Here is a 17,249-nt window from a genome sequence, read left to right as displayed (position 1 = left end):
AGCTGGATTTGACTTGTCAAGGGTCTAATTAAGAAGTTAGAAGTAATTGAATGGAATTTGGAACATGTTAGAAATTGAGTATGATTCTTGAATTTCATAAGGAATATAGGATTTTGAGGTTAAAGATGATTTACATGGATATAAGTTGGTTTAAGTAATGATAGTTGAGTTTAATGGCATATTAGAGGCTTAAAATAGAAGAATTAAGGGAAGAGTTGATGATTTTCGTGCTTAAATGCAAATTCTGGGCAAGGTGTATCGATGCATATTCAATGTGCATCGATGCACTCTTTAAAGAAGAAACATCGAATGTAATTGATGCATCGATGCATAAGGAGTGCATCGATGCATCCCCTTAAAATGAAAACATCGAAGGTAATTTGTGTATCGATGCATGGGTAGTGCATCGATGCACATGTTAAAGAATGCATCGATGCACTATAGAATGCATCGATGCACTTCAAGTGGAAATTGAAATAGACATTTCTTTTAGTCTAAGAAATGATAGATTAGTGTATATCAATTGGATACTGATATGTATCAATATGTGATTATGTAGATATCGAACACGAACAAGTTCCAGAACGATCATCAAGTTAAGATTCGATCGAAAGAAAGGAAAAATCACAAAAATGGATTGTAACTTAGTGAGGCTCGGGTGAGTGCATCTTATTTTATAGAATGATATGGAAATTGGACTTGTGATAAGTCTATCTCCGATAGTTAAAGTGCATGAAGTCTTGATTATAGGTAGATAAACGACATGAAATATATGTATGTTTGATTTTATGAATGTATATGTTTCGTATGTGATATGTGAACATATGGTTATGAGATAAAATAGGTAATCATAGGAGAATATGGTAAAAGTAAATACATGAGAAGACATAGCCATGTGACATGTGAATACACTTGAATAATATATGTTATATGATATACTTGATGTATGAGAATCATATGAGAATAAGAGTTGACAATGAGTTACATGCCATATGAACACAAGAGAAGTGTTATAAGCTACGTGACAGATGATTATGAAATCATATGAAAAGTAAAATGTACATGTGAATATGTGAAGTGATATGAATATAATGCCCATGTTATATGATACGAGAGCTATAGGTATAGTTGGCATGCCAAGAGTCGAGGGTCTACGCGGTCCTTCGAGACATACAGTAATCCTTCGGGATATTTCATAGTGGTCATTCGGGACAAATCTCATAGCCCCTAGTGGGACCTCATATGAGCTGTGGTGACAGTATAGTGCACAACCTCAATAGACTTACATTTCTACAGTTCTCACAGATATACATGGGCTAACAAAGAGATAATAATAAACATATATATTACATGTAAAGTATATGCTTTTGTGATATGAATTGAATATCTGATTGATATGATGATGTGTATATGTGTACATTTGATTACATGAAATGCTATATTGTTTTGTGTGATAGCATGATATGATATGTTCATGCATGATTAAGTAGTTAAAGTTACTTTAATGTGTTTAATGCCTCACTAAGTCATAGACTTAGCGTGTGAGTGTTTCACACGTAGGTTCTGGAAAGCAAGAAGAGAAGTTTAGAGGAGCAACACAGGTCATCATTTTCCTTACAAAGTTTCAGATCAGAAAATAAATGATTTAAATGTGCTTGGTTAATCTGAACATAGTTGGCATGTACTAATTGATTGAGTTGAATATGCTCTGATCGATTTTGGTTATTTTGGTCAATTTATGTAAAGAAACAACTTTTATTTTAATGAAAGTTTTAAATTTTCTTTGAATTTTGTTAAGAGTCAAAGTTTGAAAAGTCAATGTGACACCCCAGACTCGTATTCGGGTCAGATACGAGTTGAGGGTGTTACAATTTTGGTCATTTTACAGATCTACGGTATTTAAATCTTTTCCTACCATCTGGTCTTATTATTTAATTCCAATTTATCATCTATTTCAGTCCCTTCAAACAATTCTGATAAAAGAGCACCCTCCGATAAATAGTTCTTTAAATATTTACTCATAACTCAGTTATTTTCGGGTCAAGTGCATTATCAGATTTTACAAACGAAATATCATAAATTTTTCTGTACAAAGACAATATCTTAACAATTAAATTCGTACTTAATCGAGTTAAGTATAAATCCTCAAAGTACTTTCTTATTCACGGTCAACTCAGACTATTTTACCTCTCAATGGTATTTTTGAAATTTCTTAACCAGATACTTTCGATATTAGCTCTTAACGAAAATAATTATAATTTAAAGATCCTATGGTTAATTACTTTCCCGAACATTCGCTGATCTTGAAATGATTCCCTTAACAGACTTCTGGTATCTTACACAAACCCTCTTGGGGTTAAAAATTGATTATCATAATTTTATAGGAAAACTAGCATTTCTTATGCACATCTGTAGTTTTATCAGATCAATAAGTCTTTTAGGAGTTATTAATCACTTCCAGGGATAATTCTTATCATTTTACAACATAGGGGTAATTTCATAATTTTACCTAATCGAAATATTCTTATAATTTATCATCCAAGTACCTTTAATGAGATAAATTATAATCTACATATCCATGGTTGATTCCTTTATCACTTAATTCCAGAACTTGAAATTTAATTCCAGTTGTCCTCAAATTCTTATAATAGTCATCTGAGCCATATTCAATTACCTACTTTATACCGCATTCATATCGAGTGTAGAACTTCATTAATAACACATATGAGACCAAACATTTTCATTCATGCATTTACCAATACCAACATGTTCTATAAAGCATAAAGAGGTAGTAAAGTATTACCTCAATTTCTGTACCATATCGATCGACCATATAAATTCCATTCGAACGCCCTCGATCTTTAATTCAACTTCCAATAATTCCTCAAATATATAAAAATAGAAATTTCATCAAAAACAAGGCTTAATTCCAAAAAATGGATCAAATCGAATGATAAATCAGTGAAAAACAGCTTACCGAGTTCGAATTTGGCGAAACGGGCCCCAAAAACAAACTCAGGACGCCAACAAAACCCAAAATTTTTACTCTTGAATTCCAGCTCACCAACTTGATTTCTAGTTTCCAATCATTTTCTAATGAACACGGACGATCTATCGTACAAATACGACTTCAAATAATTTTCATCGCCATAAAAATAACTTATTAGAATTTAACTAATAATTTGGGGACCCAATTGTTAAAACTAAAAACTTTAGGACTTAATATAATTTGGAATTACTAAAATTAGGGACTAAATCAAATTAATTTAACTAAAGATAAAAATATGTAAAACAAGGTTAAGTTCTCACCAATTTCAAAGGACTGAGCCTACGATTTTTTCCTTGTTTTTTCCTAGCTAACTTTCACGTGACTTTACTGTTGGGATATAAAATCATTTTTTTAATCCTTTCTTTCCCATTCTTTCATTTCCTTATTTCTTCCTCTGCAACTGGCTCTATAAGCCACAATTATATGTTCGATTGCCATAGCCAAACGAAAAGAGCAGCTTCATGGTTGAACCTTCTATAGGATTACCCGAACGAAAACCAGAAACTATGATGGGTGAAAATCAATAGCATACTTGAAATAAGACTCGCCTCGAAGTTTAAAAGTCGAGGGTATAATCTCGGACCAGCATCTGTGATCCGTATCACCGCTGTTGGATGGAATTGTACATCATGCTTTGGAAATAAATAGAATCTATTTTGATAGATCTGTTATAATATAAAACATGATGATTACTGGAAAGATCTATCGATTACGATAAATTTGTGAAGAAGTAACTCAAAATTACTTACATTCATCGAATTTTTATTCTGCCTCGCATAATCGTTGTTTAACCGATAGCCTATAAATTGATAATGTTTTATTCTCTTCAGAAGAACTACGCCTATCCTCTTTTGAAACCTCTCTAAATTCTTCTTGATTTCTTTTCCTTTGAAAACCCCGTCCTTTTTTTCTATTTTCTTGTTCGGAGACTTGCCTCTTTCGTGAAAAAGGTTGAATAAAATCAAGCAGAAAGATAGAGATCTTAAAAGCCTAGAAAATCCTTTATTTTAATGCAACCACCACCATTATTCTGTAGAAATCATAAAATAAAGAACAACTATCCCTACTTGTGGTCTCTATTTTTCATATTATAAAAGTAATAATAATAAACAAATTCACATCACTAAATAATGGATAGAATTTACGTGAATTCTAGAGTCCTCTAAACCCAAAGAAATGTACAATTGTACTTAGACTCCTCAACCTTCTCAAAATTCCTTGATAACCAAAATTTTAATTAGAACACTTTTATAAATATCATATGACATTTTAACTCATAGATTGAGGTGTTACAATTCTCCCCTCCTTAAAAGAATTTCGTTCTCAAAATTCATTCATGTCACAGAATTGCAGAAAAGAAACTCTCATCAGTTCTTTCATATCTTCAAATAGCTATAACAGTAGTATGAATCATCTACTAATCCTTAACCAGCTGAGTATACATTCTCATCAGAACTCTCCCTCATTCTAACAAAAGAATAATAACGGATTTATCCTTATGGAATCAATCCAGCCTTGGTTACGAGAATAAGTTCATAGAGCGCTAATATATATCAATTTCATTTCTGAAGTTGGATCGTAATTTCTCAGATGAGTAACTCTTACATGACTCGTGAGGTACTTTCAAGAATTTAAACAGACGTTACTCGTATTCCTTTATAAAATGATAGAGTCCTAAAGGATAAAAACTTAGATTTGCTCATTACAAATAAGTACTCAACCTTGGGGTTCCGGTTCAGAGAGGTACGATTACAGTCTAGGGGCATGTATTGATCAGACATATTTTGACATTCGACCGGCTGATCTAGCTTGAAAATTTTGACTCAAGATATAGCTTTGATACCACTAAATGTAACCCCCCAGACCGATGCGGGTAACCCGATACGATCAGGGAAGTCACATTATGGCCACAGGAGTGACCCACTGTAAAAATAGTGGAAAATTTAAAACTTTTGTCAAAACATGTAACTAATAAAATGATTTATCAGTATACAGAAATAAAATAGATTTTCATACTTAAATATTAAAATAAAATACAATTACATGCCCCCTAATCACATGTACCATACTCTGCTAACAGCACCGAAAGAACTCCCTTACTGATGACGATAGTTGCACTGGTACAATTCTTTTAACCTGAAATGTTGAGTAATAGAGTGAGCTTCGGAAAGCTCAGTAATACAGAACTACCAGATGATGCTGAAGAACGTGCAGATACAGATAAACATATATTTCCTTATTGGTTCAGATATCTATAGATTTTTAGGCTGAGCTGAGGTCCATTGATATCGCAAGTAGTAACAGATAATATTCATTTGAGATAGAAATATTTTGGATGTCTAGGTTCAGGAGATCAGAATAGGTTTTCTAGTGTATTCCCAAAAACCATGTAACTTTTCAGATCTTTTTAAAACATATATATATATACCCCCATCCGTCACGAACAAAATGTATAGGTTCCCCAGAACCATACAACCCCGTCACGAACAGTAAGGCCCTGAGCACAAAGCCGATGAGCCTGCAAGTAAGGCCCTGAGCACAAATTCGATGAGCCTCCAAGTATTCTTCCTCCAACGTTACCCCCCAATAAAACATGTTTCATCCGTAAACGGATATATCAAAATTCAAAACATAATTCAAGTCAAGTATCAGATCAGAATCCAGGTCATGTATCATATCAGAATCCATGCCAATATCATATCAGAATCCAGGTCTGGTACCATAACAAAATTCAAATCATAAATCAGATAAAATATTCATGTAATTAGGGAACACACTAGAGTTTACAGGTATTATTCAGATGCACTGGATATATTAACAGGTAGAGGAACACAGATCTTCAGTATACCGATAGAATATCGGAATTCAGAATCATTATTGGAAGAGTTCAATAACTGACGAAATCATCAATTATTCAGAATATGACTTGAGCTGATAAGGAAGTAATGAAGGTTCAGGACATTTACAGTCTATGTCGATTGATCGGATTATCAAACAACTTTTAGATGAATAGCTCCCAAAACTAAGGCTTGTCGATTGATCAATTCATTGTTCTTCTAGGGTATTTACTTTTTAATACCACATATTCTTGTCCATAGATCATTTTCGTAATCATCACTGAATAGATCTTCCAATGTCTTTATTTTATTTCTACATTTCCACAATATCATGTAATGCCGACGTACTTGATTATATTAATCATAAACCATCGTAATTGTACACTATGTAAACTCTTCAAAATTTCCAGACTTTTCCAAATCACTTACTAAATCCTCATTCATTGAGGTTACCTAATTCATTTAGCACACATGTCCATTCCCGTTATTTCAGGATTTTCCAGAGTAATTCAAGCGTTCCTGAATTTCAGATACATGTTGCACTTCTGTTCCATTCAATTTGGTCTTCGTGGTTGATATTTCGAACCAACGTTCAATTCTTAGTACTGAATGCGATATAGAGTTAAGCTGAGCTGAATACTTCCAAAATTTATCTTCGAGCCAAACTTGAGAAGATGAACACGCATTCAAGTAATATCTATGCCATCCAGGTATTGACATAGCCTTAGGGTTGATCTACTTACTTAAATTGTTTTCCATTACTTTTAAAGGTAGACCAACACCTATGCTTATTTGGATTCCTTAATTAATCCAAGACATTTACTTAGTTTAGACCATAAGGTTATTTTGGTAATTTTGGTGTTCAGTTTTATTTCATTCATTTCAGAGCACGAGGATATCCAAACATTCCTTAGCTTGGTGATATTCTTGAGTCATTTCCATTACAGTGGTATTTTGGTCATTTTACAGATCTACGGTATTTAAATATTTTCCTATCATCTGGTCTTATTATTTAATTCCAGTTTATCATCTATTTCAGTCCCTTCAAACAATTCTGATAAAAGAGCACCATCCGATAAATAGTTCTTCAAATATTTACTCATAACTCAGATATTTTCGGGTCAAGTGCATTCTCAGATTTTACAAACAGAATATCATGAATTTTTTTGTACAAAGACAATATCTTAACAATTAAATTCGTACTTAATCGAGTTAAGTACAAATCCTCAAAGTACTTTTTCATTCAGGGTCAACTCAGACTATTTTACCTCTCAAGGGCATTTTCGTAATTTCTTAACCAGGTACTTTCGATATTAGCTCTTAATGAAAATAATTATAATTTAAAGATCTTATGGTTAATTGCTTTCCCGAACATTCTTTGATCGATTTTGGTTATTTTGGTCAATTTATGTAAATAAACAGCTTTTATTTTAATGAAAGTTTTAAATTTTCTTTGAATTTTGTTAAGAGTCAAAGTTTGAAAAGTCAATGTGACACCCCAAACTCGTATTCGGGTCAGATACGAGTTGAGGGTGTTACAATTTTGGTCATTTTACAGATCTACGGTATTTAAATCTTTTCCTACCATCTGGTCTTATTATTTAATTCCAGTTTATCATCTATTTCAGTCCCTTCAAACAATTCTGATAAAAGAGCACCCTCTGATAAATAGTTCTTTAAATATTTACTCATAACTCAGTTATTTTCGGGTCAAGTGCATTATCAGATTTTACAAACGGAATATCATAAATTTTTCTGTACAAAGACAATATCTTAACAATTAAATTCGTAATTAATCGAGTTAAGTACAAATCCTCAAAGTACTTTCTCATTCAGGGTCAACTCAGACTATTTTACCTCTCAAGGGCATTTTCGTAATTTCTTAACCAGGTACTTTCGATATTAGCTCTTAATGAAAATAATTATAATTTAAAGATCTTATGGTTAATTGCTTTCCCGAACATTCTCTGATCTTGAAATGATTCCCTTAACAGACTTCTGGTATCTTACACAAACCCTCTTGGGGTTAAAAATTGATTATCCAAATTTTCTAGGCAAACTAGCATTTCTTATGCACATATGTAGTTTTATCAGATCAATAAGTCTTTTAAGAGTTATTAATCACTTCCAGGGACAATTCTTATCATTTTACAATATAGGGGTAATTTCATAATTTTACCTAATCGAAATATTCTTATAATTTATCATCCAAGTACCTTTAATGAGATAAATTATAATCTACATATCCATGGTTGATTCCTTTATCAATTAATTCCAGAACTTGAAATTTAATTCCAGTTGTCCACAAATTCTTATAATAGTCTTCTGAGCCATATTCAATTATCTACTTATCGAGTGTAGAAATTCATTAATAACACATATGAGACCAAACATTTCCATTCATGCATTTACCAATACCAACATGTTCTATAAAGCATAAAGAGGTAGTAAAGTATTACCTCAATTTCCGTGCCATATCCATCGACCATATAAATTCCATTCGAACGCCCTCGATCTTTAATTCAACTTCCAATAATTCCTCAAATATATAAAAATAGAAATTTCATCAAAAACAAAGCTTAATTCCAAAAAACGGATCAAACCGAATGATAAATCAGTGAAAACTGCTTATCGAGTTCGAATTTGGCAAAATGGGCCCCAAAAACGGACTCAGGACGCCAACAAAACCCAAAATTTTTACTCTTGAATTTCAGCTCACCAACTTGATTTCTAGTTTCCAATCCTTTTCTAACGAACACGGACGATCTATCGTACAAATACGACTTCAAATAATTTTCATCGCCATAAAAATAACTTATTAGAATCTGACTAATAATTTGGGGACCCAATTGTTAAAACTAAAAACTTTAGGACTTAATATAATTTGGAATTACTAAAATTAGGGACTAAATCAAATTAATTTAAACTATTTAACTAAAGATAAAAATATGTAAAACAAGGTTAAGTTCTCACCAATTTCAAAGGCTGAGCCTACGATTTTTTCCTTTATTTTTCCAAGCTAACTTTCACGTGACTTTACTATTGGGATATAAAATCATTTTTTTAATCCTTTCTTTCCCAGTTCTTTCATTTCCTTATTTCTTCCTCTGCAACTGGCTCTATAAGCCACAATTATATGTTCGATTGCCATAGCCAAACGAAAAGAGCAGCTTCATGGCTGAACCTTCTATAGGATTACCCGAACGAAAACCAGAAACTATGATGGGTGAAAATCAATAGCATACTTGAAATAAGACTCGCCTCGAAGTTTAAAAGTCGAGGGCATAATCTCGGACCAGCATCCGTGATCCGTATCACCCCTGTTGGATGGAATTGTACATCATGCTTTGGAAATAAATAGAATCTATTTCGATAGATCTGTTATAATATAAAACATGAGGATTACTGGAAAGATCTATCGATTACGATAAATTTGTGAAGAAGTAACTCAAAATTACTTACATTCATCGAATTTTTATTCTGCCTCGCATAATCGTTGCTTAACCGATAGCCTATAAATTGAGAATGTTTTATTCTCTTCAAAAGCACTACGCCTATCCTCTTTTGAAACCTCTCTAAATTCTTCTTGATTTCTTTTCCTTTGAAAACCCCATCCTTTTTTTTTCTCTTTTCTTGTTCGGAGACTTGCCTTTTTGTGAAAAAGGCTGAATAAAATCAAGCAGAAAGATAGAGGTCTTAAAAGCCTAGAAAATCCTTTATTTTAATGCAACCACCACCATTATTATGTAGAAATCATAAAATAAAGAACAACTATCCCCACTTGTGGTCTCTATTTTTCATATTATAAAATTAATAATAGTAAACAAATTCACATCACTAAATAATGGATAGAATTCACGTGAATTCTAGAGTCCTCTAAACCCAAAGAAATGTACAATTATACTTAGAGTCTTCAACCTTCTCAAAATTCCTTGATAACCAAAATTTTAATTAGACCACTTCTATAAATATCATATGACATTTTAACTCATAGATTGAGGTGTTACAATTCTCCCCTCCTTAAAAGAATTTCGTCCTCAAAATTCATTCATGTCACAGAATTGCAGAAAAGAAACTCTCATAAGTTCTTTCATATCTTCAAATAGCTTTAACAGTAGTATGAATCATCTACTAATCCTTAACCAGCTGAGATACATTCTCATCAGAACACTCCCTAATTCCAATAAAAGAATCATAACGGATTTATCCTTATGGAATCAATCCAGCCTTGGTTACGAGAATAAGTTCATAGAGCGCTAATTTATTTCAATTTCATTTCTGAAGTTGGATCGTAATTTCTCAGATGAGTAACTCTTACATGACTCGTGAGGTACTTTCAAGAATTTAAACAGATATTACTCGCATTCCTTTATAAAACGATAGAGTCCTAACGGATAAAAACTTAGATTTGCTCATTACAAATAAGTACTCAACCTTGGGGTTCCGGTTCAGAGAGGTACGATTACAGTCTAGGAGCATGTATTGATCAGACATATTTTGACATTCGACCGACCGATCTAGCTTGAAAATTTTGACTCAAGACATAGCTTTGATACCACTAAATGTAACCCCCCAGACCGATGCGGGTAACCCGATCCGATCAGGGAAGTCACAATAGGGCCACCGGAGTGACCCACTGTAAAAATAGCGGAAAATTTAAAACTTTTGTCAAAACATGTAACTAATAAAATGATTTATCAGTTTACAGAAATAAAATAGATTTTCATACTTAAATATTAAAATAAAATACAATTACATGCCCCCCTAATCACATGTACCGTACTCTGCAAACAGCACCGAAAGAACTCCCTTACTGATGACGATAGTTGCAGTGGTACAATTCTTTTAACCTGAAATGTTGAGTAATAGAGAGAGCTTCGGAAAGCTCAGTAATACAGAACTACCAGATGATGCTAAAGAACGTGCAGATACAGATAAACATATATTTCCTTATTGGTTCAGATATCTATAGATTTTTAGGCTGAGCTGAGGTCCATTGATATCGCAGGTAGTAACAAATAATATTCATTTGAGATAGAAATATTTCGGATGTCTAGGTTCAGGAGATCAGAATAGGTTTTCTAGTGTATTCCCAAAAACCATGTAACTTTTCAGATCTTTTTAAAACATATATATATATATACCCCATCCGTCACGAACAAAATGTGTAGGTTCCCCAGAACCATACAACCCCGTCACGAACAGTAAGGCCCTGAGCACAAAGCCGAGGAGCCTGCAAGTAAGGCCCTGAGCACAAAGTCGATGAGCCTCCAAGTATTCTTCCTCCAACGTTACCACCAATAAAACATGTTCCATCCGTAAACGGATATATCAAAAATCAAAATATAATTCAAGTCAAGTATCAGATCACAATCCAGGTCATGTATCATATCAGAATCCATGCCAATATCATATCAGAATCCAGGTCAGGTACCATAACAAAATTCAAATCATAAATCAGATAAAATATTCATGTAATTATGGAACACACTAGAGTTTACAGGTATTATTCAGAGGCACTGGATATATTAACAGGTAGAGGAACACAAATCTTCATTATACCGATAGAATATCGAAATTCAAAATCATTATTGGAAGAGTTCAATAACTGACGAAATCATCAATTATTCAGAATATGACTTGAGCTGATAAGGAAGAATGAAGGTTCAGGACATTTACAATCTATGTCGATTGATCGGATTATCAAACAACTCTTAGATGAATAGCTCTCAAAACTAAGGCTTGTCGATTGATCAATTCATTGTTCTTCCAGGGTATTTACTTTTTAATACCACATATTCTTGTCCATAGATCATTTTCGTAATCATCACTGAATAGATCTTCCAATGTCTTTATTCCATTTCTACATTTCCACAATATCATGTAATGTCGACGTACTTGATTATTTTAATCATAAACCATCGTAATTGTACACTATGTAAACTCTTCAGAATTTCCAGACTTATCCAAATCACTTACTAAATCCTCATTCATTGAGGTTACCTAATTCATTTAGCAGACATGTCTATTCCCGTTATTTCAGGATTTTCCAGAGTAATTCAAGCGTTCCTGAATTTCAGATACATGTTGCACTTCCGTTCCATTCAATTTGGTCTGCGTGGTTGATTTTTGGAACCAACATTCAATTCTTAGTACAGAAAGCAATATAGAGTTAAGCTGAGCTGAATACTTCCAAAATTTATCATCGAGCCAAACTTGAGAAGACGAACACGCATTCAAGTAATATCTATACCATCTAGGTATTGGCATAGCTTTAGGGTTGATCTACTCACTTAAATTATTTTCCATTACTTTTAAAGGTAGACTAACACCTATGCTTATTTGGATTCCTTAATTAATCCAAGATATTTACTTAGTTTAGACCATAAGGTTATTTTGGTAATTTTGGTGTTCAGTTTTATTTCATTCATTTCAGAGCTCGAGGATATCCAACCATTCCTGAGCTTGGTGATATTCTTGAGTCATTTCCATTACAGGGGTATTTTGGTCATTTTATAGATCTACGGTATTTAAATCTTTTCCTATCATTCAGTCTTATTATTTAATTCCAGTTTATCATCTATTTCAGTCCCTTCAAACAATTCTGATAAAAGAGCACCCTCCGATAAATAGTTCTTCAAATATTTACTCATAACTCAGATATTTTCGGGTCAAGTGCATTCTCAGATTTTATAAACGCAATATCATAAATTTTTTTGTACAAAGATAACATCTTAACAATTAAATTCGTACTTAATCGAGTTAAGTACAAATCCTCAAAGTACTTTTTCATTCAGGGTCAACTCAGACTATTTTACCTCTCAAGGGCATTTTCATAATTTCTTAACCAGATACTTTCGATATTAGCTCTTAATGAAAATAATTATAATTTAAAGATCCTATGGTTAATTGCTTTTCCGAACATTCTCTGATCTTGAAATGATTCCCTTAACAGACTTCTGGTATCTTGCACAAACCCTCTCGGGGTTAAAAACTGATTATCCAAATTTTCTAGGCAAACTACCATTTCTTATGCACATCTGTAGTTTTATCATATCAATAAGTCTTTTAAAAGTTATTAATCACTTCCAGGGACAATTCTTATCATTTTACAACATAGGGGTAATTTCGTAATTTTACCTAATCGAAATATTCTTATAATTTATCATCCAAGTACCTTTAATGAGATAAATTATAATCTACATATCCATGGTTGATTCCTTTATCACTTAATTCCAGAACATGAAATTTAATTTCAGTTGTCCTCAAATTCTTATAATAGTCATCTGAGCCATATTCAATTACCTACTTTCTACCGCATTCATATCGAGTGTAGACTTCATTAATAACACATATGAGACCAAACATTTCCATTCATGCATTTACCAATACCAACATGTTCTATAAAACATAAAGAGGTAGTAAAGTATTACCTCAATTTCCGCGCCATATCGATCGACCATATAAATTCCATTCGAACGCCCTCGATCTTTAATTCAACTTCCAATAATTCCTCAAATATATAAAAATAGAAATTTCATCAAAAACAAGGCTTAATTCCAAAAAAACAGATCAAATCGAATGATAAATCAGTGAAAAACAGCTTACCGAGTTCGAATTTGGTGAAACGGGCCCTAAAAAAAACTCAGGACGTCAACAAAACCCAAAATTTTTACTCTTGAATTCCAGCTCACCAACTTGATTTCTAGTTTCCAATCCTTTTCTAACGAACACGGACGATCTATCGTACAATACGACTTCAAATAATTTTCATCGCCATAAAAATAACTTATTAGAATCTAACTAATAATTTGGGGACCCAATTGTTAAAACTAAAAATTTTAGGACTTAATATAATTTGGAATTACTAAAATTAGGGACTAACTCAAATTAATTTAAAATATTTAACTTAAGATAAAAATATATAAAACAAGGTTAAGTTCTCACCAATTTTAAAGGACTGAGCCTACGATTTTTTCCTTGTTTTTTTCCTAGCTAACTTTCACGTGACTTTACTGTTGGGATATAAAATCATTTTTTTAATCCTTCCTTTCCCAGTTCTTTCATTTCCTTATTTCTTCCTCTGCAACTGGCTGTATAAGCCACAATTATATGTTCGATTGCCAAAGCCAAACGAAAAGAGCAGCTTCACGGCTGAACCTTCTATAGGATTACCCGAACGAAAACCAGAAACTATGATGGGTGAAAATCAATAGCATACTTGAAATAAGACTCGCCTCGAAGTTTAAAAGTCGAGGGCATAATCTCGAACCAGCATCCGTGATCCGTATCACCCCTGTTGGATGGAATTGTACATCATGCTTTGGAAATAAATAGAATCTATTTCGATAGATCTGTTATAATATAAAACATGAGGATTACTGGAAAGATCTATCAATTACGATAAATTTGTGAAGAAGTAACTCAAAATTACTTACATTCATCGAATTTTTATTCTGTCTCGCATAATCGTTACTTAACTGATAACCTATAAATTGATAATGTTTTATTCTCTTCAGAAGCACTACGCCTATCCTCTTTTGAAACCTCTCTAAATTCTTCTTGATTTCTTTTCCTTCAAAAACTCCGTCCTTTTTTTTCCTCTTTTCTTGTTCGGAGACTTGCCTCTTTCGTGAAAAAAGTTGAAGAAAATCAAGCAGAAAAATAGAGATCTTAAAAGCCTAGAAAATCATTTATTTTAATGCAACCACCACCATTATTCTGTAGAAATCATAAAATAAAGGACAATTATCCCCACTTGTGGTCTCTATTTTTCATATTATAAAATTAATAATAATAAATAAATTCACATCACTAAATAATTGATAGAATTCACGTGAATTCTAGAATTCTCTAAACTCAAAGAAATGTACAATTATACTTAGAGTCCTCAACCTTCTCAAAATTCTTTGATAACTAAAATGTTAATTAGACCACTTTTATAAATATCATATGACATTTTAACTCATAGATTGAGGTGTTACATGGATAGCCATTAAGCGTCTTCATTGCTTCTTTGTTGTCAAGTTTCACCTTGATATTTCTTATGCCACGATCCCACGCCATTTTGAGTCTATCAAGCGACGCCCATAGCTCGGCTTGGAGGGGTGAACAGTGTCCTATGTTTCGATAAAACCCAACTATCCATTTTGAGTATTCAATTTTCTCTCACCTCAGAGAATTATCAACTTTTATTATTTTATTAATTGAATTTTAATTTTATTAATATAATTATTATTAAGTATTTAAACGAATATGAGTTTAACCGTTCTTAAAGTAGAGCATTTATATATTCTAAATATAAGGCAAATTAAAAAAAATTCACCCAACGTCAAAATATAGATTTTTTACAAAGAAATTACTTGCAAGAAATATTTTTATGATTTTAAATTAACTTAATTTATTACATCAAATATATTTAAAGTCAAATTGCAATATTCATAAACTAATGTTATTATTACTAGGGTAAACTACATATTTAATACATAAATTATCAGTTTTGGTCCGTTTTAATACTTAAACTTTTAATTTTTCAAAATCATTCATAATGTTTAGTTTAGTTTTCATTTTAGCACTCGTCGTAAAACTTAAATCGTTTAGTACCTAAACTTTCAATTCTTTCAAAAGTTAATGTTAAATTTCGAACGAGGATACTCAAATGAAACAAACATAAAAGTTTTTAACGGTGATATATTAAAATGAAATAAAAATTAAACTTTAGGTATGATTTTAAAAATAATTAAAAATTTAGGTACTAAAATATATCAAAATTGATAAGTACTAAAACCATAATTTACCCTTTTATTAAACTGTCAACAACTTCGCACCAAAAGGTTTATATGCACAACAATTTAAGAAGTATTTAAGTGATGTCCCTTAAATATAAATATTTTAATGAATGGAAGAAACGATGATGACAACAACAATGTAAAAATAAATACGTAATTAAATAAATGGTTGTATTTTAGTCGGTGGATTTTTAAGGGAAAAAGGAAGTGTTTTTAATACAATGGCCAGCTAGGGGAGTTATTAAATAAAAAAAACCCATAAATTATTTTTTTAACAGTAATCTCTTCTCAAATTTATTAGAAAAATAATTCTAAACTGTTCACGTATAATTATCTCGCATCCTAAGAAAAGTATAGTAATGTCTCACGTTGTACAACAAGCGAGGTACTTTCGCATAATGTTATTTAATATTGATATTAATGACCTCGTGTTACGCAAAACATAAGATTTACGAGATATTGAACCGTCACGGTGGAATTTATCGTAAAGAAAATGATAAGTTTAAAAATTGAAATCTGAATAAATTTCCTAACCTCGCACTATAGAAAAAACGAGATATTACTTACCTCGCTTCGAGATGGTGCGAGGATGGCTATAAATTTGGACTCCCACCACTGAATTCCTCACATATTCTTCCAAAAAATCTCTCTTATTTTCTCTCTTATACGATTTTTATGGAGGGATTACCGAAGCTTAATCAAAAGCATGTGTTTGATTATTTATTATTTATTTTAAATTATTTATTTATTTCGAATCATTTATTTATTTCTTTATTCATTTATTTCGAATAAATTAGTAATTTATTTATTTATTTATTTGAAGGGATATGAACGTTTGTTGACGTGTTATATCATCCGTTTCCCGAGACCTCATGTCGATATTCTTCCATATTTGCACGAAACCGGTTTTGGTTAAGCTAGCACTATAATTGGTGGTATGAAGTTGCTTCATTCATTGATAAACGCATTGCTAGAATGGTGGAGACTGGAGACGCACACATTTCATTTTCTTTGTGGGAGGCGACTATTACCCTTCAAGATGTTACATTCCATCTTGAGCTGCTTATTAACGGAATGACTATTACCGGTGTGGCCCTTGGGAACTAGAAAAGCTTGTGTGAGGAATTGCTGAGACTTACTCCGATAGATGACGATTTGAATGGAGGGATATCATAATTAAATTTTTGAACGATAATTTTTGGACCTACCCGCTAATGCTGCTCAGAGAGGCAAGGAAAGGTGTCGAAGCTGGCCAAGGGAGAGATCCTAATGTTGAATATCGGGCCTATGTCAACCGGTGCTTGAGTCATAGCTGTAAAAAATGATTTGGCAAACCTGCAACTCACATCACCTGTTTTGAAAAAAATATATATTTACATCACTTACAATATCGATTTATTATAATTTGATCACTCTATTACTAACTCATATTACTTCGATGATGTGACACATTAAAAAAGATTAATATTTAATTTGGTTATTAAGTTTTAGATAAAATATTTATTTAGTTCCTAAATTTTGATAAAATGTCAGTTTGATCTCATAATTGGCTAAAAATTGTAGTTCTTCCATGGC

The sequence above is a fragment of the Hibiscus syriacus genome, unplaced genomic scaffold (assembly GCF_006381635.1).
Source record: "Hibiscus syriacus cultivar Baekdansim isolate YM2019G1 unplaced genomic scaffold, ASM638163v2 tig00000778_pilon, whole genome shotgun sequence".
In the NCBI taxonomy this organism is placed as follows: Eukaryota; Viridiplantae; Streptophyta; class Magnoliopsida; order Malvales; family Malvaceae; genus Hibiscus; species Hibiscus syriacus.
The sequence above is the reverse complement of the archived record's forward strand: the minus strand, read 5'-3'. Positions refer to the sequence as shown.